Consider the following 22971-nt stretch of genomic DNA (forward strand, 5'->3'; position numbering starts at 1 on the left):
AGATAATATTTTCTATGCACGCTCGCAGTTATAAAGGCATTCCGATTCAGGTCACATTCGCGTCTGTGACACCTCGGATCGTTTTAAAGTCCTCCAGTCTGTCACGGTGCTTTTGTGACAGCGAAGCCTACCTTTAAAGCCAGAATCGTAATGGCGTCGGCTGCTCTTTGCATGTGTATGCCATTCGTATTTATATGCAGCCACGCGCCTCGTTCTACGCAATTTGAAAGTAAACGAAATTGGGTCTGAAAATTTGTCGTTCGAGAAACGATTAAATAAATTTTACTTTTAAAAAAAAATCGATTATTTTTTATTATGATATGTATAAGTACGTATATATTCAATAGAAAATGTGCTTTAAAAGATGAAATTTTTGCAGCTATCTAGGTCAAATCAATTATGTTTCACAAAAATACAAAAATAACAAATTAGTGTTTTGTTATTCGCTGTAAAGATTTAGATTAAGTGGTTTTTTAGTTATCAAAGTTTAACTGAACGAAGTCAAATACATTGGTGATTATGCCACCGAGTCGTCATAAAATAGCAAGCATATCGAGTAGCTAATTAACGGAACAATCGATAAATTTTTATCAAATTCCGTACTAAGGTTTTCCCATAGTCCCACTACACTGAGAATTCAAAAAGCAGAAAATAAAAACTAAATAGTCCGGTTCATTTGTGCCATCCGTTCGTGGAACTAAGGGGTCAGGGTGGCAAAATCCCCGGGACTCCTTGCCGCTCCGCCTCATGCCTTCGCTAATTGGGGTGTGAATTTGCCTGCAGGCCTCTTCTGAACCGTCACGTTTCCTAGGGGTTCGAGTTCACTATGGGCCGCGTTTGTGGAATATTCTGATTGAATTTTTTTTTCTATAATTCTCACTTTTTAATATAATATGTAACTATCTAAACAGTCAATATAAGAATGTCATTTAACAATAAAGCAAAATACATCAGAATGTAGATATAAGTTTAAATGCAAATAGAACATAAACGAAACTGATTTCACAATCAATAATTATTTCAAGTGTTTATAGTAATTCGTTACGAATTATACTGTCTGTGCGATTTTGTTGTGCGGTGTATTAAAATTTCAATGAAAATCGAACAAAATTGACTTTATATGAAGTTATATGTAAAAAAAAAAATTAGGTTGATCTTGTACATCCTAGCTATCGAGACATACATAAGAATGTAATAAAACAATACTCGACACAATAACTAATCACCGACTACGTGGTAACAGAAAGCTCTAAACGAATGTGAGGTAGTGTCGATATGCGACGAAAGCGATTTTGAATCAGTTTACAAGAATATTCGCATATTGCTCGACTCCGAAAGATAATGGTTGTATATTTTAGTAATTATTAGTTATTTCGTAAGGTTTCAAGTTATTTTATACTTTAGCTTATTTGTGCTTCCTATTCACTTCCTAAAAATATACATTTTAGTATTTAAGTATTTCTTTTTACTTTTAAAATGTTTGCTTTTATTCGGTCCCTATACACATTAGAACGTGGCTGAATTTATAAGATTTAAAAAATTCACGTGTTTTAGAATTATATTGACAAAAACTAACAAAAGTAAATATTTGACCGAAAAAGGCGTCTGTACTAACCCTCTACTATGAAATTGCTATCAATTTTGTGACGAGTTTAATTTCATTCTCCGATGCGGGCCCTCGCTCATTACGATATCTTATTTCTAGGCGGAGCGCGGGAGGGACTTTAGTCAGTCGTGTTAAGTGCTCTCACCTGATTATCTACTGTGCTAACTGAATCGAAGCTGTAACAAATGAACTGTGAAAATTGTAGTAATTATTACAAGCACTAAGTGGAATCGACTTTGATATTTTCAATTAACTAGACAACTTCTTAACTTATAAACTGAAAAAAAGATATATCCTAAAATATGGCAGACCTGGGCTCACAGTCTGATAATCCATAAGTCAGGGATTGCGTAATTTAGAAGACAAGATGTTTCGGAGCTTCTAGAATGCTCCATACGAGTTGGATTCGGCGATTGACCGCTTTCTCGAAGCTACACTTTCCTATCTTGACAGTTTGTCCCGTGTATAAAGATACACTGTATAGAATTATTAGATCATGTAAAGTATAAAAGATCTTAAAAGTTTAAAAGGTGAAAATGTTTTTTGTTGCGAATTATCGAAAAATTCATACATTGTAATATGTTTAAAATTTATGAAAAGAAGGGTCGTAAAGCAAATTTTCGCCAAATGTCTTAGAATCATAAGTGAAATGTTTGTTTAGATCAAAGGCTTTATTCTCTAAATTCATTTAAAATAACGCACGTTTTCCTATTTTAAAAGTAAAACACTATTACTTCGGATTTATCTAACACTGAATAAAATGCAGTCTCTTTGTTACAAGAGCAATTAATATACATATTTAAGAAAAATAAAAACACAAAAATTGACCTGCGACTAGAATCGTAAAATTGTCTTTTCCTGCTGTAATATTTTGCTACTTTTGTTTACAACTCATTTATACTTGTTTACAGTTAATTAATGTTTGTATATAGTTTCAATTTTTCTATTTTTAGTTAGTTCAGTTAACGGAGAAGTACCTAATATTTCTTTCCTTATGGTCAGAATCATTTCCGCCCTAGGACGTTTACTGTTTGACATATACATACCCAAATAAGACCAATAGGAAGCAACCTGCATCTAACGTTTTCCTTGAATTTAAATCTTTTGGTCACTTAGTTGGTGGATGTCATACATTGAATTTGCCAGACCATGGGCCCCACAGCAGAATTTCAAGATCCCAGTAGCCATCTATTCTACGCGCTTCGTGACTTGTTTGTGTTGCGTTCGTGACGTGTTACTTTCATTCGTCTACAGATTTTAAAATGAATTATTACTGCTTCCGTTTCTTAGTTTAGATCTCTCTATAACTCGTTGAGCTACTTTTTTTTTTAGTTTAAACAAAATTGTTTCTTTGATTGAGGTTTTGAAAATAGAACGTAAAAATATGGGTAATTATTGCGCTTCAAAAAAACACAAGAGCGCCTCACTGTGCAAAAAATATAAAATTTTATTTTATACACACTTGGTATTTAGACAGGCCCGAACCGTCACCCGACAGCTTATGAGGGGTCACACCTCGAGCGGGGAAACACAAGGAGCGAGCTGTTCGCTGTTATCGTTTCATTCGACGCGAAATTGCGATTTACATAAAATAATAAACGAGCGGACGGCGCGGTTCTTTTGAGCAACTCTGCGTAGGGTTGACACTACTATGACATTATTTATACAAACAACAGAACAGAAGGATACGAGTCGTTGGACGCGGTTAGTAGGGTTTCACATACAATGACGTGGTTGTCTTTTGTATTCAAATTGGAAACAGTGTCACAGTGGAAGCTCCGTTCCGTCGCTCCACTGCCAACGCTCAAGGCGCCGGTCATTCCTTTTTAAAGGACTTGCCGCGCTTTTATAACAAGCAGCATAACTGTTGCGGTACATCGCCTCTTTAGTACATTTTATTTTTGTTTCGGTAGCAATGCAGTACATTTTATTTCTATTTCGTTTAAATTTATTGCGTGACATGTTCAATGTTGGCAGCCCTATAGATAAGCCCCGGGGCCGGGATTGCGGCCGCGGGCCCCGGGGGCCGGGCGTTATCAAGTTATCAATTGGACGGGCTGCACATACGTCGGGGACGCAAGGCGGCAGATCCCTCGCGTCGTCGCGTATCTTATTACCGTATCAATTTGCGAGCATAATTTACTGCATTCTGTTTTACTAATTCACTAACCGTGTTTGCTTTGAGTCAAGTACGATTCAATAGTTTGGTATTTAACTTCATTATAATGATATCAGCTCTTAGACCCTCACTGCAAGGCATAAGCCTCCCCCTAAGATCGCCACAGATCGGTCTTGCGTTGCTCGCATTACGCAGAAAAATTTAAGCATTATAAAATGAAGCTCTGGAAGATTTTTATTATAAATAACTACACGGTTAAATCCTAGTCATTTGGATAATCTAATCATTGCCTACCAATTAATTTACCATTATCTTCGTCATCATGTCAGTCGCAGCGCCCTTTGTCAGTCAAATATGTCACCATAGCGACCTTTAGCGAAAGATCATCACGATTACCAATCTTTCGCGGCCCGCATCCTGCGTTTTTCGCGCCCTGACTATGTCACCGCGCGTCTACCGTTTCCTGATCACCACTCGAGTACACTATTTACCCTATCTATTGTTTAATTCCATCGCTATGATTACGGCTTATCGCCTTACGACGTAATTTCGGCGAGGGGTATATGTCATCAACTAAATATTTAATATGCAGCTGTCGAAAGCTTCGGCTGCAAATATTTTTTCATTATATTTTTTCGGCGAAGGTTAATTGCCTCAATGTATCATAAATAATAATTAGCAAGGAATATAGAAATTTTATAGTAAAACTGTCTTTGTCGTCCTCCTATCAAAATACATGAAGTAACTTTGAAGCATAAAGATTAAGTATACATTGATTACTAATAAAAGGTGTTACAATAAAACCGGTGCATACTTCGTTTAAACGAAATCCGGTAATGAAAATAATGTGCAGCTATCTGGGCTGAGGCTCTTGAGGGAGCCATCGAGCTTTGATATCTTAAATGATGATCTAGGATAAGTGCCTTCTGTGGTTCCCTTTAAGCTCACGGAATCTGTAAATTCCAGTAAGGCGGGAAAGACTTACCGTCAAGAATAAAATCGATTTAATTAATATATTGCATGTATCAATTTCAACTTCCACATACATTTCAAAAGGGCCACAATGGCGTTTCCGGCCCATGACATACCTAATTACCTTGTATCATGTAACATATTCGTATATTATTTACGGCCTTAAGGTTCTAGAGTAGAGATCACAGGCCGGTAGGAGGAGCGTGGGAGGAAGTCAACGTGGATTGACAACCTTACTAAGATCATCACGACTCTAGGCACCTCCAACCATATTGGAAATCTAGGGCGGAGGCCTATATCCAACAGAGGGGGTCGTGCGGCTGCAATTATGATTTATCATCATGAACGGCAGTTACATATGTATCAACCGCATAATATTATATGTAACAAAACACGTACTAATTTTTTGTGATATTCAGAGCTTAAAAGGTGAGCTGTAATGTGTGTTTTTTATGGTACCTTCGTAGTCAATGTTTGTTTAAACTTAGAGAAACTTACGGCCAGTAGACATCCCTTCTTTATGCACTTTGATGTGTAAATACAGTACGTTGTCGGGTTAGTGGTAATCCGATCTTCGAGTTACTTCACTCCCCACAAATGTTACGGCAGATTACATTTTCACGGTGGTATTCTGAGGGCGTGGTTTTCTCCCGTTTTGCTTTCCCCGGATCGTATACGATTTTACCACAAAACCGATTTAACAGCCTGCACGCTAATGTAGACAGTATTCTATATAGATATACGATTGAAATTAGTATAAAGAAAATCGAAAGTGAGTTAGTGACGCCAAAAGATGATTAATTAAGATTGAAGGTGAACGATACATTATTTACGTGCGTGTCGAGATACGCCAGGACTTTGTCTGTAAATCGAGACAATAGCCTACAAAGGTACCATGAAACGCCTTGCACGGTATACTGGAATAATAGAATTTATGAATTTGCAAACAATTTCATTATATTAAATACATTTAATCAAGAAATACGTTTATCAAATTTACTTCTCATTTAAATCTGAATCTGCAAAATTTATAGCACTTACATTTTTAAGAAATTAAATGTCACTACAGATGGATTCGCCAATCTAAGTTAATATGGAGTTTTTTCAAACGCATTTTGTGGGTGAAAGGGGTAGATTGTACTTCCGTCAACTATTGTAAATAAATTTGTTTTTTTAAATGTCCTAGTAACACTTTATTTTTTTATTTACTATTTAATTCACTCGCTGTTTTTAGAATAATAAATACATCAATAATAATATTATCAATCAATGTTTCTATATGGCATAATATATATTAATAATGAAATAGAAAATAGTGCCAAAATATATGGAAATGCAGTGTTTAAGGTAACAGTTTATAAAGCAAGAGATGACATCCGCATTGTGCAAACGACATATGTAGAATGACATTTCGTCAACATGTAAACACATATTTAGCTCGATGTTACTAAAGAATGTAATACTAAGAGTAATACACTACAGTAATTATTTTGGTTTTTTGGTATCGAATACAAGAAATCCAGATGTAATAATTTTCATATTAGCCGACAGACGCTCATTGCAAGGCATTGGTCTAACCCAAAAAACGCCATGATGACAGATCTCGTGCTGATCTCATTCAGCGACTTCCTGCTATTACGAATAATCTCAGTATTCTTATAATTACAATGTAAAATGAATTCGAATGATTTTCGAGTTCCTTTTTCGAATAATTATGATGTACTATAAATTATCAATTATTAAACCATTTCGCATGCTTCATTGGACAAAAGTATTAAAAGATCGTCGTCGTCGCGAAGTGAGAAAAATGCTTGGGCGCTCCACTTCTTTAGGGAATTTCAATTCAAAGGAGGAACTATTTTCATTCAAACTTACGCCTTTACCGCTGCCAGTTGATTGCGAGTTCGAACAAACTGCCCATTACACTCGCAGCCATGGCGGGCGAACGCAATATAGTTCCAATACGCGCGGCTCGGAGCGCGCATTGTTTGAACTTTCAAACGATTGTGAATAATCGAGCAACTGGCGGTTGGAATATATAACAGTTTCCCGGCTATTAGACATAGCCAGTGAATATTTCGGAGGTCGTCCATTTGACTGACGATAAATATATTGGAAAGCTCGCAGTCGTTCAACGGGCCATGAAGAGGGCTATGCTAGTTTTTTCTATAAGCTCGAATCAGCTATAATGACATCTGTAGACGAATATAAGAATCCGATGCCGTCCGCTGGCAAGTTGAGGTGGAAGTGGGCAAGCCAGACAATGCGCAAAACAGATAGCAGCTAGGTTATTAAGGTGGAGACCTCTCCTCCATCGGGAATGAAGACCATTGACCTGCAAGCGTAGCGTAGGTTTTCCATTCACATGGAACCGCTAGAACTGGTAAAGCATATGCCGAGCAGTAGACGTATAATATTTATTTTAAAAACAAATGTATTTTTGAAAAAAATTGCGAATGTGTTCAAATAAACGTTTATTACTAGCTATTCCTGGGTATTTCAGGTAGCGGTAGTCATTCCATAATTCTTTTGTTCATATCGACTACTATATGTATATATTTTGTCTTGCGTCGAAATATTATTTTTGTATTTTCTTTAAAATTTCTTCCTCGTCCCTTATATCAGTGCCGTAATTTTAAATAATTAATTACTAAATATTGATATACGAAAATATGATTTACCACATTCCACCATATTGTTTTCAAACCAGTGACATTATTTCCTATTGTACCTTAATATGAAACAATCATATATCTATATAAAATGTGTTTTTAATGGACATTCCGTGAAGGACTTACGCTACGTTACAGAGCTGGCAACATGTTTGTGTCGTTGCGTCCGAAATCGACGGCCAGAATGATTGTTGAATACCCTTATAGCATAAAATATACAATAAAAAGGATAAAACTTGCCTTTTTGTCTATTGACATGAATTCGTACAAGATGCAAAACAAAAGAGACGGCAAAACTGTGCAAGGTTGCCGCCGTATGCGTCGAAAAATACGCATTTAGCCCCTGACTCATTTACCGCCAATTCTAAAGTCCGCGCGTGTCGTGTTCCCGCCTAATCCACTTTTAATTTTGATTAATGCTCCCCGGAGTCGCCGGTTTGTGAGCGTTGCGTTCCAAATACGAAATTAGGTCTTTTTGCCCTGTTTTTGCCGGGTTGTTATGCGCGGGTAGGATCTGCGTCTGAATGGATTTATACACTTAGCGCGGCTCAGGCACAGGGCGTTATGATATACGTTTCTGAGTGCGCACATGATTTTCAAAGGTTTTATCGTTTCATCGGCATTATGGTAGCACTGTTTTATATGCAATAGGTATTGTACTTTCGAAGTCCATTCTTATACTTCAGATTTACAACGACTACAGATTTCTACATAGATTATTAAATATGGAGTATCCTAATAATGAATAGAAAAGTCCACCGTCGTTGACCATTCAATATTGACGCTTTAAATTGATTTTAACGCAATGCGCCTGTGGGAATGCGGAGTCCTCACTTTCTCATTCTATTTTTTTTTGTACTACAATAAAACGAGAATATCGGTATGTATCTGATGGTATATTCAATGTTACTACATGACCAAACAATTCTGTAACGTTCATGCGGTTTTTGAAATGCGTTAAATTCTGGGCATCGGGCATTTTTATTTCAATATAAGACATCAGAGGATGTTTGATGTCCCAGTGCAGAACTTTGATCATGTATCTATGTACGTTTTTGTACAGTTATTTGCAAATACGTATTGTACGCGTCAACTACACATTATTAGTACTTCTGCCTTTTACATACTATGGTTGCCTGTAAAAGATTGCCTTGTGTGATTAAACCGCCCTTTATGCTTCTTTGTATATTATTGTGAAACTATCTAAATGTATCCTAACGTGTTTAATAAAGGATATTAAATTAAAATTGAATCATGTAATTGATAGTTCATTTCAGAAATATGTTTCTTTATAAATAGAATTGCAATGGCGATGTTTTTAGATTAATGTTGACCTGCACCTTATGCGCGGACCAGTCTTGCGCTACCTGCATCCAGCGAGTTCACGCGCCCATGTCTGTCTTCGGTTCATATAGTAGGGGGCCTAACCGCGCATCGTCTACCGGCTCGTGGTCGCCAGTCGAGAACCTTTCGGCCACAGTGACCATCGGCTATTTTTTTATTAAATAACAATTTTTTGAAGCTTAAGATGAATGCTATTTGTCCATTAGCATTTTCAATATTGCCGCCTTTGTGATGGAAAACTAAAAGAGCAATAATAGGGCCCAGTCGATACATTTGCATTATTATTTATATATCGAAGATTTTCCTAAGAAGTTTCGTATAGGTCTTCAAGATTTTACAAAGCTTAGGCTGTCTTTTCCTTGAATCATGGGAACTAAACCTTCGAATATCTCGGTTACGGCTGTCATTCAAAACATTTTAGCACACCGATTTAAAGATGCTCAGGAAGTCCTTACACCGTCTTTATCGCTTACATAATTATATAAAGATTCTTGAGCGCAATTCCATATGTGTAAATACATTTTATAGATGTACATACAAGTTTTTACAGAAGCCACTTATCCTGTCAGTTTGCTAGAGTGAAGATATTCTCGAGTCCGGGATTAAGATGGAACGGTTGTACTGGTTTTTGCTTATTACCGTTATCAAACCTTAGATGTACTGTCGGATAAATCTGTTCATATAAAAGTCAAGTAATTGAGATCGAAAGGAAAGCCATTAATAATAGTCAAAATAGTGCCTAAATTTACTAATACCTACTATGATGTAAAATAGAACAATTATTAGTTTAAACATTGTCAAATGAAACCAAAAAAGGCGTGTACCATGAAGCATTATAATGAAAATATAACCAAAATATTAGGGTCTTTAAAATATGAATTAGAAAATACATTTTCTGTAAAAAATCATTCAGAAGACATCAATTAGTTTTGTTTTATTCTTTTTTTATTTCGACTACGACTGGCCAATTACATTTGAATGTAAAAGTTTGTCGAAACATCTTTTCGGAAATAATTCTTTATTTTGACGTAAGTGAATAAGCATGTATAAAACGCCAGATAGCGCTTAACTTATCCATCTTTAGTTGGTAGCAAATCTCAAGGGTTCTTCTAGGAGTATTGGCTCGGGCCACTTTCTTGTATGTTATCAGATTGGAGATGTTATATAAGGGAATATGCTATGCTTGTTTTAATATTTAATTAAAGCCCAAGGATTTTATAATACCACGACAGCTGCTGATAGGGCTGCGCCGGTTATTGCCGCAATAAAAACTGTACAACGCGATTGAGAACGACACCTCACTTTACTGTCAATCATAAACCGGTCTTTGCGCGGCAAATTAAAAATGTGGAAATTGAGTTTGTTACTAATGTCTATCGTATTTTTCAGATTATGACACCATTTTTTACATATAATAAAGGACATTTTAACAATTTTTTCTTCAATTTAAATAGTCTATAGCAGAAGTAGCATATCTGCGGCTCGCAGGCAACATGCGGCTCTTTGAAAGATTTTTTTTGGCTCAGATTGATGAGACCTATGACAGATCCTGGGAAATCGAAACCAATTACTAGTGTGAATAATGATTATTATTATTCCACCATAAAATTAGCGAAATCCAAATACCGATCATAATTAATTAACCGACATCTTAATTATTATAAAACTGCTGTCACATACGAGTGCCTTTATCTAACTTTAATACAAAAATTTTGTATTTTTGTTTGAAAAAAATCAATAAATATGATTTTTATGATGACGATATTAGACTAAAGAAACTACTGATGTTATCTACAATAAATGTAGTACGTGTAATATAGATGAGTATATATTATTTTGTTTAAATTTTATTCAAAATTTTCTGTTTACAATTCCGCTATATAGAAACCGTATGAGAACTTTCTCGAAACATTCAAAGAAAAATTTTGTGTGATTGTTCTCTTAGCAAGTCTATGTCGGAGTTTTGTTGTCAAATATTTTATTCTAACTTCATGTTTTTTTTTTCAGGTATTGAATTATTTATCACTGCCATTTGGAAGGTAACCTGTTTGTTATTATTGTAGCATTTTAAATTTAACCAGCGTATTTCTTGCTTATTAATATTGGAATAAATTATATTACTATACAACAAAATTTAAAGAACAAAGTCACCAACCACGTCAGTACATACGAAAAAGTTATTTAAGGAAAATAATAGAAAAAATGTTTACATATTTTAAACGGCAAACAAAGCGTTTAGACGGTTTTTTTTAAATAATGTCCGAAAACCAAGGTCTGATAGCAATATTTATAATTAAGAGACCCTTTCGAAATGTTAACTTGAATTATATTATTTTCCTTAATTCGGACAATATTACGGCTATCTTACTGGTCTAAATATGTGAGACCCTAGAGTACATGGAGGTTCGGATTTAAGTGCCAGACGACTGTCATATATATCGTAGCAATGTAAAATTTATGGTGATTTATAACGTGATTAGAAGGGTTGTTAAGTCTGCCCTTTCGTTATAACTTTGAATCCATCAGTGCTTCGTAAAATGATAATTTTTCTTTTTACATCTCTTACTGATGATGAGTCTATCACCTGTTCGGACTATAAATACTTCAGACCCAAGAAGAACAGCCGAAAGAAAATCCACAGGTCAAGATATATTTTAAAAAAGACAGAAATAACAAGTTTGAATAACATTTAAATAGCGTGGAGACGAAAATATCAATTCCAGCGTGTGATATTTTGTATCCATTCATTTACAGTGTGTAACCAATTAACAAAAATGTTTTTTTACCTTTTTTTAATCTAACATTAGCGGCTCTCTGAACTTTATCTGGGATTGTATTGTTAAAGCGTACAATGGCCAGAGAAAGGTTTACAAAATTGGTGTGTCTTAGGTGGAAAAAATTTGTTTACCTAAGACTCGATTCTGATTTACATTTCCTGGGAAAAACGGTAACGTTTTTGTGTTTTTGTTTAAATATAAAATACATTTTTAATGTAAATGTTATTGCAACATTGCACATATACAGTTAAAATATTTCTGCACCGTGTTCTTCTTGGTGTGAACTTGTTGGTTTGAGCTTTGCGAAGAGTTGTCACTTCCTGGATAAATAAATTTTTGTTTAAATGCTTTTACACTTACATACAAGTATTGAGAAGCGACATTTGGTATTTTTTATATATATTTAAATATCGCCAAAAGCGGGGTGGCGACTTAAAAGAAAGAAAATTCAGAAAATTTCATTCGATTTTGTTACCAATACCGCAGATATATATCTAGCCCAGTACCAGGGTTACATAAGTAAAGAGCGTCGAGACTCCAGAGTAAGTTAGCAGCAGCGAGGCGGACGCGGCGCGGCTTCCGGGCCCGCTTCCTCGCGGAAATAGGGCCCGTTCCGGGCGCCCGGCTCGCGGCTAATGGCGCGTGCCCGACGCTATGTGCTCCTGGTATCCACGCTCGTTACGTCGCTCCGGGCGGGTTGACTGACTTCTGTTTCTTTTTTTGTTATAGAAATCATCTTTACATTTCAACTTAATCACGAATTTTTGTTGACAAACAAAAAAATTCTTTAATTGTGTAAGAAAGTGGTTTCTTCTGTTTGAAATGAAACAGCTAGCGGCAGCTAAATTTCGTCTTCAAAAAAATAACAAGTCCTTTATGGGTTTGACTATACGCATAAATAATAAAGTTTTCCCTCATATATTAGACCTTTTCTTTCTTAGTTTTAAATATAAAATTAAAAGTATATTATTATATTAATTTTATAATGCTGTTCAAGAGTTTTGGTTGATCAATGAATAAAAAAACCAACAATATTAAATTTCATATAAACAGAGCAACTGAAGAGTTTCTGGTGGCTTTTCTAAACAGATAAGCATAACTTATAATGTTAAAATTTTTGACTGTTCAAAAATGCTTGCAAAGGCCATATACTTTTTCAATCGTTCAAAATCAGTGTTTATTTAAAATGTTGTTAACACATCTGTCGAGAAATATTTTTTATTAGTTAAGTCAAATGGTTTTGTTTGTTCCGAGGTCCAATCATACGTACAATACATAGCAAAAGGTATAGTTTTGATACCATGATTTCTTGCCACGTACCCATAGCTACGTATATACTATATAGTATACAAGGCCTCGGCGTTTCCCAGGCGGTATTATACGCCACCGTACTCAACGCGGTGCGGCGGTAGGTAGGTAAAGAGAATAGGGCTGTCGCATTCATTATTTTAATAGTTTTTTAAATTTTTCCTATGTACTATTTATTCATTTTTGTATATAAAAGCTGTATCGTCAAGTAACAGCCCCTGCTGAAGTCCCCTCATGGAGGTGCTGGATCTGGTCATTCACTGAGCATCTGCCGAAGCGATGTACAAACTTGCTGGTCTCCCTATCCGGCGACATTGTGGTATGTAGCAGTAGCACGAATCGGAGCTCCATTGAGAGTCTTGGTGCTTCACTGCTTTAAAATAGGTCTCAGGCTAGGCGTTCTGCACGCACTTCTTTTTGCTGCGCTTCCAAATACGTCAGTATAGTAGTATTTATCTTTCTATTTAAATTTAAAACTATATACTAAAATGTATTTTGGCGCTATTGAAATTTTTATATCAAATTTACAAAGTCTCCAACAATAGAACAAAATTTTAAAACTCAAATCATGTTAAGCTACATAATGAACATCTGTAAATATACGAAGTTAGTTTTAATAAATGTAAATTACCATGAGCTTTGTAAAGATTTTTTCTTTTGTGATTGTTAAAAAAAATCTTTTTATTAGTAACAGAAGGATATCAAAAGCCACGAGGAATAATTACGACGTTAGAAATTAGGTGACAACCCTGACAACGCTAACGTCGACCGCCCCGGGCCGCGCCTCGCGCCTGTCGAGGTGCTGACGGGCTATAGCGCGTCAAAGCTTAGTTGATACTTGGATTTGTATGATAAATTTTATTTATAACTTCTTATGAGTTAAAATGTAGTGTTATATTTTTTAGTATTATGTAACGATTTAAATAAAATTATATTGATATTATTAAAATATAATTCTTTAGTTTCTAATTACTGTCAAATAGTATCCCTCATCACCAAGTCAGCCGACACATCCACTTCATGGTATAGGCCTACTCCAAAGATCGTCGCGAAGCCAGTCTTAATTTTATTATTAACATGAAAACTACTTTTTTTGAAAGTTTGAGTTCCGTTTGACTTTTCTTTTAATTATATTCATTTTATTATGGATTACAATTTAAGGCATAAATAATATTTTTTCATCAGCATTCACGCAGTATTTAAAAACACAACTTTATATTTAATATTGATAACGAAAACCTTGAGATGATGGAAGGGATAAAGGAATCATCTGATGGTCTGATACGGACCGAGGTTTTGAAATAAAAAATCCAACGTAGTGCAGATCACACAGCATTGTAGATATATTATTATGAAATTTGACTCAGTAAGTTGTAAAAAGCGAATATAATATTTTTAATCTTGATAAATTTAATATTGAAATATCAAGTAATAGAAAACGCGCTACAAGCGATCAAACACATCGCACGCCCCACCGCGGCGCGTCAAAGGGCCAGACCCGGAGGGCTGGCGGCCTGTTATCCTCCCACGCCGCTGTCGCCCTCATTATGCTGCCGTGAGTGTACATTTTGCGAAATGCTGCGCTCCTAGTGATATGCCCTGACGACTGGCTAATAATATCCCATTAGTTCACTCATCACGGCTTTAGGACTAGTCTGTTGTAAGTCCTTTTATGTCACTCATTACGTTCATTATATTTAGATCTTGGGTTAAACACATTTCGAAAAGCTGTTTCATGATATCCGAGATAAAACACATATTTCCAATTTAAATTTATATGTCGCGCTTTCGAATCAGCTATTTTAAGATTACAAGTAGTAGGCTACCACTGGTTCGGAATCCTGATCTACTGAAAATCACCGACCCGAAACTCACTTTTGCTCCTTTAAAATGAAATTTAATAATAATGTTCCCATTATTAAATCTACCACGTAAGTCACCAAATCAAGTTCAATATTTTACGATCAACTGAATCTTTTAAATGATATAATAAGATTAATTTAATAATGTAGTTTCAATTTTAGATTTCTAACTACGGAACATTTGAAATTGTTGTTGAACTATAATGTACAGTCAGGCCCATGAAGGATTTGTTAACATATGGCGTTTAAGGACTTACAATAGCCTGGACTTTTACATCTTTCATAAAGTTTATTATATTTAGGATGTACACTTTAGTTTTAGTTATTTCATTATATCATTGATAAACCTCCCACACTACCTTACAAACAAGCCTGCGTCAACGTTGAATTTTTAACTTATAACAGGGACACTTCTTTCTAAAAATAAATTCGTAGAATGTTCTTTTGCCCCCAATTCAGATCGCGTAGCGTATTTTAAAATTAATTGTAATTTATTCTTTCACAGCTGCGCACAATTACTTTAACCAATAAAATATTCCTGGCAAGCTGTTTTAATGAATCATAAGAATTGCGTAATTTTTCTAGTTGTAAATCCACTGCTTAAAGATAGAATTTCTATCTTTTAGTTCATGGTTTTTTGGTTTTAAGACTTAGTAGGATTTCCTTTGCTGATTTCCCGCACCCATAGATTTCCAAGAAAACCGGTAGGAAGGGGCTTGAATTCAGACACCGATGACCTTTATAAGGTCGTCTGTCTACCTTGTAGTTAGATGTTCTGTGTTGCGCTTGCCGGTTTGTCGTTTCCACTCCAGAACTGAGATTCCAGCGACTGTTCCGTGCGCTATGTCGTCTGTTCAAAAATTCTTTTACACATATGCAAAATGTCAGCCTATGCAAATTTGTATTATGCGTCACTGTCAGCGGCTGTCCACGGACGTGTTGATTTTTTCCTGTTTTTGAACTCCTTTCTATTAGTGCTGTGGAGGTTCTAGAAAGCTCATATATTAACATTGACCGAGGTAACAAATTCATCAATTATATTGAAAAAAAAATATATTTCTCAGAGTTATAAAGAGAGCTATATTCACTTTGTCTGGCTAATATGGTGACATCATCACCGTGTAATTATTAAACTAATGAGACGTATCAAGTGTCAAAATGATTTTTACATGATTTGCGTGATAATGAATTTTTAGCAACATTAGTTTACTGCTACAGATATTGCAGCGGCTTGTGTCATTTTTAAAGGAATTTTCATTTAAAATATCCTGTTTTAATCGTCGGCCTGCGTCGATGTTTTTCTTTCGAACTCATGGAATATAGTGTTAGGAATCATACTTTGTTTGATTTGACAAATTTGATTATTATATACGCACAGTAGAATAAAAAAGATGTAATATCCTTGAGAGGGCACTGCAACAGCGCTATTTAATATGAGCCGCTTCTGGTAATATATATTTTCGTCTCTGCAATTGAAATTACATCACAGTAATATATCAGAACGTCGCGTTGCAGCAAAGATCATCACTGTTCCTGATGATATAAGAGTAACGTACTACTTTTTAAGCTCTACTTTATCGTGACGGGCGTTCTTCAGTGATGTGTCTTATGTAGTTGATATATATAAGTTTTCTATGGCATAAATGCGCAATCTATACACGTAACAGAAGTCAACAAACTTAATATAGTTTAATTCAGCCGAAAATCAACCGTAACGTAAAGTATTAAGGCGGATGAGAGTGTAAAACTGTTGTTGCATCATTGCTGATAGGTTTTGCGAGGCCAAGTGACAGATAAATATCGACACACACTCGTCGCTTCTCTTTGAAGTCGTGCGGTCGGTAATTTTCTGGCTTCGCCTCCAGCCGCATTAGCGAAGTGTGTACTTAACATTTTAATAAGTCTATATACATGCCGGCTTTAATTTTATATTTCATGATTGAACATTTGAATAGGTCGTTAGATATAAGATTAATTGCGTGATCTTTACTTAAAACTGGAATATGTTCGATCATTTATTTAAAGACAAATATTTATAAAATAGTAGAATAACACGCACGTAATTAAAAATATAAAACTTAATGCAAAAATACTATCATAAACATTTATAACAAGAGTGGTAGCCCGGCTGTAGAGGACTTAGCCTTGCGATCGAAGGTCGCAGAATTAGAATGATGTGTAGCGTGCAGCACTGAAGGAAGAGGCTATGACATTATAGCTACCTTTTTAAATTTTTGTAAAAGTTTTCATTTTGTAAGTAATCACTCTAAAACAGGTTGTATTTATTTAATTTTTCAATTTGACTGCAATAAGTCAATAAAGTGAAGTTAACAGTTAAATTACCAATTACTTTTGACGGTTGTGTCGTTGTTAATCAAAATGTAATGAAATTAAGAAATCTTTTAGTTAATTCGTTCATTAATTTGTCTACAACGTCTAGATGTATTACTGTTTCTTATCTCGACAAGGCGACGAGATCGAAGTATATTGCGTGCGAAGGATTTTGCCTGTATTTAAACTGGCAAGCGCTATGTGCGTTGGTTATGCGACACTGTTTTAATATCCTATATCAAATGGAAGAGGTTAAATGAATTGAATGTTTAAAAAGGCCGACGGGATGTGTGCCCGCAAGCCGCATCCGGTACAATTCTCCCAATTTACGTCAAACGAGCGAATGAATTATTGATTAGAGCACAGTCTGGTCCAAGTTCGATTTAGAGTGGATAGGAAAAAAATTTGCAATGTGAAATGTTTTTTATTATTTGCAGGAAGTGACTATTGATTTTCACAACCTTTCTTTGAAAACAGAACGCCACGCCACCCGTCCACTATGTCCAAGTTCATAAGCAACGCGTTGGTTAGCACGCGTTTTATGCATTTGTTTTGTCGCTTTATTTTGCTCTCTTCTGTATTTTCAGCATTTTTTCTTTCAGCCTTGATCTTAAAATCTTTCTCTGATTATACAATAAATATTATATATATCGTAACTGATAATTGGCTACAAAATTTGGTACGTTCTAAGTCAATGGACATTATCAACGTAGTTTAAAAGTGAAAGCTATTAGCAGAGTTCATCAGCAATATTCCGACGTTAAGACCGATTGGAAGCAGTCTGTATCCAGCGTTTTTAGAAGACTGTTGGTGGATGTAATATGCCGCCCTTGGTGGTCAATATTCTTCACTCCACTCGAACAGAGAGATTCGTCGAAGTAACCCCACGCAGAACATTCTGGTGGCAAAGGGCAAGTCGCGCGACGCCGGAGCGTGTGCAAATAGCGTGAATACGGATTGCCGGAATGAATTTTGATTTCCTATCTGTAAATGATGAATCGCCGTAATGGAGTAAAAATATTTATTTTCGTTCATACGCCGCCTGTTCAACGCGATCATAATTATCAGGAACGTTTGTTATTTCAACAGATTGTACTTTATTTCGTATTCCGGCGTATTTGGTGATATGAATCTCTTTTGCTATAGGCACTTCTATACCAGATTAGTAAGTAAGCTGGGTTCTGTTTTGAGTGTGCCGTGGCTATTGTCTTAACTATAATCTTTGTCATCATTTCAGCTGTAAGACGTTGACTGTTAGTCATTAGTCTATCCCATAGGTTTCCGAAGAAACTGATTTTGTTTAGTGACCTTATATTAATACTGCTATCATCATCATGTTAATAGACGCTCACCACAAGACACAGGCTTTCCCAGAAGATAGCCACGATGACTGGTCAGGCACTGACCACATTCAGCAACTTCCTGCCACCTTAACCATTATTTCGGTCCACCTAGTGAAAGGTCCACCCTCACCATGTCTACATGCCCTTGGTCGCTAGTCGAGAACTGTTAAATATGAGGCTATTGTCATTACTATATCAAATAAATTTAATTTAGTTAAAAAAAAGATATAATTATGTTGCAGAATTAATTTATTAAAGCCATAACCAATGTATATTAACTTTGGAAAGATATTTTTCGTCTATAGTTCAAAATTTATCTAATAAATAAGACCGACAGGAAGAGGGTTACATCTAACTTTTTCCAACTGTCTTAACAAAGTGAGTAACCTTGTGAGTGGACGACTTGCGCTGCACTTGCCGGTCCGAAGCCTCCACTCAAAAATCCTAAGGCCCCAGTCGCCCTTTTTTGCACACTATGTGGCGCTAGTATCATCATCATCATTTTAGCAATAGGAAGTTTATACATAGGACATGAATCTCTCCCATAGATTTCCAATAGCACCAGATGAAAGCAGCCTGATCCTATGTCTCTCGATGATCTTAACGAGGTCTATCCACCTTGTGGGCGGACATCCTACGGTGCTCAGTCCATGGTTGTTTGTATTTTAATATTACTGTAACGAATACGTTATAACCGCGTCAAATGTACGACATACACGTGCCTATTAAAGAAATATATATATTGAAGTTCGCGAAAATCAATCAAAACATTACCCACGCTCGTAAACACGATAAGTAAATTGGACAAAGTATACGCAATGGTCAGTTAAATTTCAATTATTGCCGATATCCCAACACACGGTCGTGCGGTATGTTTGCAAGGCGTAATGCACGGTGTATCGACCCAAAAATTGAGCTGCGGAGGTGAATACTTAAACACGTTTCTTGTTAAAGGCTTGATCCCGACGATGCGGGCCACAGTGCGGTCCGCGTATGCAAATGAACGAGGATTATGCGGCGCTCTGATAACGCCAACTGCGCTCCGACGAATGTTTGTTGATTTTCCGGCTCGCGTCTTACAATATTGTCGCAGTTGCGTATATAACGGCCATTCATTTTGAGACAGTTGAGTTTTCAGTGTTTCTTATCTTCTTTTAGAACGCGTTCTTTTAGACGGAATTAAAAGTTCTGAAGTGGAAATCACGGGCATGCAAACGCAGTGTGCCATATCCACCTAACAGGTGGACAGATGACTTTGTCAAGGTCGCCAAAATACGATGGATACAAGTCACTTCCTGTCCATCTATCTCTAGCAATGGACAGGCTACGGCTGAGATGATGATGATATGTACAGAACGTAAAGGCGTACGTAAATTAGCCATTAGTTTATTTTAGTGACTTCAATAATCAAATAAAACGCTATGAATAATAGTATAAATAATATATAATATATATATTAGTATGTTATTACAAAAAAGCTTCAGTAAATAAACAATAATATCTGCGTGAATTTGTTGTGGGCTTTTCTCAGTTCAGAAAGCCTTTGAAACTCCCTTATCTATATTTTAAGTCGAAGGATGGCTTTAAAGTGGAACTCAATTTGTTTTTACAAAAGTTATTTTGGTATTCTTTTTATAACGTATATAAGTGATCGATATATTTTTTTCAAAATTAGAAATAATACGAAAAAAAAAGAATTCGACAAATAAAGTGAAGCTTTTTAGTTAGAAAATGTCATTCATGAGATAGCAGGTTTAATTCTCTACATAAGTAAAAATTTATGAAAACATAGTGAAGAAACAGATTGAAACATCTCTAGGCTAGACTATATCTTGAGGCACAAAATCGGATTATTTATCTAATGCACACAGGTATTACGTTTTTAATTTTGACTCGACTTCTTTCTTTGAGTGGAAGTTTTTGTGTTCCAATATTACAAGGTTAATTTGACCTAAAGCGGTCTCTTCAAAATTGTATTGGCGATGTTACTAAACTCATGAAATGTTTATTTCTTGATTTTTATGTATTTTGTTACATGTTTTTCTGGAGATAGGAGATTTATTCGTTAATATTTAAATCCATAGAAGGATTAAGATTGTTGCATATGTATTAGACAACGAAAAGCCTGTGTGTCATCATCATTTCAGCCGTCCACTGTTGGACATCGATCGACCAACAGAACTGGTTCCAAACGATCTGCGTTCAGCGTCTTTTAATGATATTAACGAAATAATTTGTATGCCTTGTGGCTGTCTTTTGTCTGCGCTGACCCGTGGTCTCAACTACAAAACTGCAAGGTCTCGGTGACTATCTGTTCTACGTGTTACATAGCCCGCCAACTGCCATTTCCACTTGTCAATCCGCTGGACTATGTCATTTACTTAGGTGCGTTTACAGATCTCATTTCTGATTTGATCTATCAGAGAAATCCCGAGCATAGCCCTCTGCTAGTCTTGGCGTACATTTTTGCATTTAATACTGATAAAAAACAGGTCACGTAATACAAATGACACTTTACAAAGTCCTCTTTAGGTTTCAATAGTTCCCAAAAAGCCACGTCTAAAACTTGGCGGCTTGAGAGTCGGCGGCGTGCGGGTGCCAAGTCGGCCCGCCCCTAATCCGGCTGTGGGTATAAATCGAGCGTTTCAATACGGGCCCGCCGTCGCCGCCAGAGCTTTGAATAGTTGAGGTATAAATAAAATGGTATGTCAAAAGCATTTGTGCAATATTCGTACGGATTACATTCATTAAAATTCACATTTATTTATTAAATAAACACTACAGTCTTGTATCGTAGCTCACCATTCCATGGATTAATCAATTGGGTGCGGGGTCCATCGACTTAAAGAAAAAGGTGTCGTGTATATTGCTCGGGTCGTCTGCCCCGCGTAGAAAGTTTAAAGAAATCCAATTGCAATGCACTATCTTACAAGTTTAAAATTATCCTATTCATACTGCTTTGGAAGCCTATCACATAATTAGGGAATTTTCGCTCTAGACAGAGCTAAATCATTTTATAACCTAAAAACATTTTCCTGCTATATCTCTCACTCGTTCAACCACGGCATACAAATTTACTATAAATTTAATCCTGGTTATTTACTTGACAACTTAAATTAGCTTTGTTAGTTGTTCAATTGTCACTGGTACAGAAGTACCGTAAGATGATGGTTTATACTTATTGAAGAGTTTTTATAATTCAAATTTGTATAATTTTTTTCATAAGTAGTTATTTTTACACATTGAAATGTGATTAATTATTATAACTTTTGTCCTAAAAATTATCTATTTTATCGCTAATAATTGTTACAAATTTACTTTTGTTTAAAAAAAAAAACAATTTGACAGAAATGTCGTTTCCCGCGCTTAATGCCGCCATTACGGCGGTGGGTGTCGCGGGCACGTTTGCGAGTGAACACGAAATGTGCAGACATTTTGGCGAGCGCCGTGCCGGGAAATGGCCCGGGTTTTGCACGAGCAATCTTATTTATTCTAGACCTATTTTGTTTTAGGCTGCAGCTCTAATATGAACTCTTTAATTAAACGCTTGTATAATTTATTAATTTTATCTTCTCTTGTGAATCAATTACTGATCACTTCTATAGATTAATACTAGTAAAGCGAAATTAAAACTTCTGTAATGATTTACCTCAATTTCAAATAAAGCTATGAAAATTTATGAGAACAAATTCGATTGGGTTTTTGTTAATATTTAGGATGACCTCCACAACTCTAAATAACACTTGAGCAGCAGTAGTAATTATTTGATTTGGTCACTTAAATTTAATAAAAACGTATTAAGTGATAATAAACACAATGGGGTTTATTTTTCTACCTTTTAATATAATTATTATTAAAAGTTTTCCTTTTATCAATAAAGAAATTATTAATGCCATTCCCAGCGGTACAGATATATAAACGAATAGGGTAACACATGTGATATAAGCAATGTTTTGGTATTATTTGCGTACAGATAGTGGCAACACCGAGAAACATGTCTGGCAAAAAATCTAATATTACATCAAATGCACATTGAATTTGTGTGTTTAATTTTGATCCGAAAAGTTTTTGTGTCCTAACATTGCAAAGCTGATATGATCAGTCTGTCTCTTTTTTACGTAAAATAGGTTTTGCTCACCAAAACTTTCTAGTAATAATGATTACTACTGGATCAGTAAATATGTATGTAACAAAACAGACTTATAATAAGTTATTGTATAATAGCGAATTACGTGCTTATAAGTCACAGATAAAACTACAAATAGGTTTTTTATTAAAAGATTTCCATGTTATAATCTTTTTTTTTGGGATTAACTTAAAAATAATTACTGATCCAGTTTTTCAAAGTCTTAACTATTGGCCTTCGTTAGCTTCACACCAGAATTTTAAGTCGAAACTAGCATGAAAAAATGACGTTTAAAAGTAGTTATTATGTATTAATTTAAAGTGTGATAAACAAATTTTATTTGTTATATTATTTTATGACTGAAAATGTTATCACGTGACCGTCGCCATTGTAGTGTTCTATGGACCCGAATTCCGAGTACAGCAAATATTTCTTTGATCCGCAAACACCGTTTGGTCGTATTGTGTGCACGTTAGTTCTCTGTAAGTGTGGACAAACTCCGTTCACACTA

General features: G+C 35.5%; 1 protein-coding gene across 1 annotated transcript in view; it reads left to right on the forward strand.

Moving 5' to 3' along the window:
- Nucleotides 1-22971, forward strand: part of LOC137925628 (nucleolar protein 4) — a 223806-nt gene that overhangs the window by 28811 nt on the left and 172024 nt on the right. The window lies entirely within an intron of this gene.

The sequence above is a fragment of the Battus philenor genome, unplaced genomic scaffold, assembly GCF_028537555.1.
Source record: "Battus philenor isolate CCGP_79_NKW_IND1 unplaced genomic scaffold, ilBatPhil1.0.hap1 SCAF_27, whole genome shotgun sequence".
Lineage (NCBI taxonomy): Eukaryota > Metazoa > Arthropoda > Insecta > Lepidoptera > Papilionidae > Battus > Battus philenor.